At 47.5% G+C, this 3,172-nt stretch overlaps 1 long non-coding RNA gene across 1 annotated transcript; it reads left to right on the top strand.

The window, feature by feature from the left end:
• The first annotated feature begins 596 nt into the window (after positions 1-596).
• Positions 597-2,268, top strand: LOC103162490. The gene is made up of 3 exons (XR_003483945.2): positions 597-850; positions 1,011-1,138; positions 1,782-2,268. It is a non-coding gene; the product is annotated as an uncharacterized LOC103162490 (long non-coding RNA).
• The last annotated feature ends 904 nt before the right edge of the window (positions 2,269-3,172 follow it).

Raw genomic sequence — 3,172 nt, forward strand, 5'->3', positions numbered from 1 at the left:
CTCTCTCTCTCTCTCTCTCTCTCTCTCTCTCTCTCTCTCTCTCTCTTCTGTTTCCCCCTCTACACACACACACGTATATACATTGAATTTTGAATAATCCTCACTCTGCTACTTTTTAACAGCTTACCCTGGTCAAGTTGTTTAACATACTTTAGCCTAAGTTTCGAAATCTGGGAAAATGGAGTCCTAAGCAGTGTAGGGGAGGGGGGATCCATTTCCTTTCCTTAGACAAATGCCTAGGTTCCCGCCCTGGGCAGGGTTGTGGTTCTCTGGCTCACATTTCTCCAGACATATTTGAGGAGCAACTTCTGCTGCTCCTCGGTCATGACACTCAAGACCTCACCCCACAGCTCTGAATGTTCAATGGCCTTTGATCTCTTGTGGGTAGGGCAGCTTCTAGAAACCTCCGTTTCATTTCCCTCTTGGTTGGTTTCTCCCAGCAGAGCGTGGAGATGTTAGAACACAACAGAATGTTCAGGATTGAACAAAGCCCGCCCCCAAACATGTTCATGGCCACTAGATCCTGGCCGAGGGGATCAAGGGCGGCCTCTAGTGGCCATTTCCAGACATGCTGTCTGGAGTTTGGGAGCCTTACGAATTGGGGACTTGCTCATTTTGAGTAGGCCAGAGCTATTGAGCCACAAATAACGAGTTGGCAAGACTGAGTGACATTGACCTCCGAAGCCTTTATCACAGCCATGTGCGGTTCAGATCTGTGATCTCAAAACTCGGGAAGATGGAGCAGGGGAATTTCTAGTTCAAGGCTTGAACCACAGCTATCTAGCACGACTCCTCCTCAAAAATAAACAAAACAAATTGTTTTCACTATGAGCCATGGCTGGGTCTTTAGGTAAGTACCAGAGTTCTGGGCAATATGGGTCCTGGCCAGAATCCCAGGAACTCATCATCTTGATCAATAACTGTATCCACAGTTCCTGCCCCTTCTTACCCACGCCACAAATTCTGCTCATCTTTTTTCTTTTTTCTTTTTTTTAAACCTGGATTTTCAGGAGCTGCCTGCAATTCTAAAGATTCTGCAGTGGTTGCTGAATGGGTGGTTGCATTCCTTGCAACTTGTAACTCTTCGCATAAACAGGGAAATGGTGTTTGCTGAATGAATCGAAGCAAGGCAATTTGGGTGAGTTGAGAGGGAACCCGAAGTTGAACCTGCCTCATTTGTTGCCTAAGTTATTTAAAAATATAATACAAGGCCAGGTATGGTGCATATGCTCTAATCCCAGCAGCCAGGAAGCTGGTTAGGCAGATCTCTAAGAGTCTGAGGCCAACTAGTTTCAGGGCAGCTGAGGCTAGTGAGATATATACTTCCTGTTTTCTTATTAAAATCTGACATTGTGAAATGCTGTGTTGGAGATGTTGACCAAATCAGTTTTTCTCATTTACTGAGAGATTAAATTCTTGCTCTGTATTTAAGAAATAATCTGAGATGGTGGTTCATGTTTGTAAACTTTGCTTGTGGGAGGTTGAGGCAGGGAGATTGCTATGAGTTCAAAGTCATCCTGGGCTACAGAGACAGACCTCATCTCTTAGGTGGTTATGTGGCTGTCAGATGTTGGGTGCGCTTCCTGTATCCCTAGATGAAGGTGAATCCCTTTGGATTGTTTAAGAGCCTATAACACAGCCTTTTACACCCCCCTCCCCTGTTTTCTCTACATATTCCGTTGCATTTCTACCTTACTTGGAGACATTGCATATTATGCTACATGGTTAGCTTTGCACCTGTCTTCTGCTGTTCACTTTGAAATTTTTATCTTGCTTCTTAGAAACCCTGTCACTGAGCCTTGCAGCCATTCACACGCCTCTGAATCACTTGGAGAAATGATCTGAGTCAGTAGAGCTGAGATGCTACAGTTCTAAGGAGATGCTGGTTGGTGACAGCTCTGCTGCTCTGGGTACTTCATTTTGAGGATGAGGTCATTTGAAACCAAGGACAAAAGGGCGGCAAGAACACCCATTGCCATCAGCGAAAACCAGTCTGGCTGCTGAGGGAGGGGCAGGAGTTTTTCTGGCTGATTCTGGCCAGCTCTTGCCCTGGCCAGTTCACTTTCCCTTTTCTTGTAAATGTCTTTTGTCTTTCGTGGTTGGAGGGAAATGAAGAAAGCCAACCAAAGGCCCAGTGGAGACAGGTGTCCCGCGCGATAGTCTTGCCGGCAAGAACCACATAGGACATTCGGATCCTTCTGCAGTAAAGCTTTAATGCGTCTTGAGAGGAGAGCATAAGCTTACCAGAGCGGAGACCCCGAGCCAAGAATCCCGTCCCCTAATAAAGGCTGGCAACCGCCACCTCGGACATGTTACCCCATGATTGGCTGTAGCTCATCAGACCATATGACGCCACAGAAGAGGCAGAGATCAAGGAATGGAAAGTTACCCAGCGCCTGCGCAATAACTTGTTTACATTCGGTGCCTGCCGGATGCAGGCGCCATCTTGTAATGGAGAATGCAGGGACGGCTCCCTACATCTCCCCCTTTTTTATTAATTAATGATAAGGCTTCATATTTTTACAAGCAAATAGGTCACCCATATGTTGAGGGATAGAGGCAGAGGTTGTACCTTCCCAATCAAACATTAAGACTGTGTACAAGAGTCGCCATCAGGCTGTTAGCTTGACCCGAAGCGCTCTCGACCTGTCCTCTGCCGTTTTTCTGGGAAAGGGAGACTAGGGCAGGCAACCCTTATGCAGGACAACATGCCTCCCAGAGAAGCCTGCATACTGGGCAACTCTCTGTGTGATGCCTTGCTCAACATCCCACATGGGCTGCTCAAACCAGACATTCTACCCTGTGCAATGAGCCTAGGCTCCGGGTGTGCAAGAGCTGTCTGGCCGGCGGCCTATTGCTTAAGCATAGTTAGCCAAATATCAGTGGAAGCCCCTTGTTCCAAAGCTACAAGCGCTTGGGCAATAACCACCTTGTCTCTCTTAGTTTGAGCCCTGAGCCTACAGACCAGCCAGAGAAGCAACATCAATCCTCAGTAAACGGCTGCACCAAACAATCCCACCCCCACCCATTCCTTAAAATAGGAGACAGCTGAAGTGATCCATGATGACAATCCCTCCGTCAAGGACAGGAGTTAATCTGGATAATAGCGGCTCTCAACTCCCGGGGAGAGGGTGGAGTTCTGACTTTTGAGGGTCCGAAGGGGCTCTTCGGG

This window comes from Cricetulus griseus, chromosome 3, assembly GCF_003668045.3.
Source record: "Cricetulus griseus strain 17A/GY chromosome 3, alternate assembly CriGri-PICRH-1.0, whole genome shotgun sequence".
Classification (NCBI taxonomy): Eukaryota; Metazoa; Chordata; class Mammalia; order Rodentia; family Cricetidae; genus Cricetulus; species Cricetulus griseus.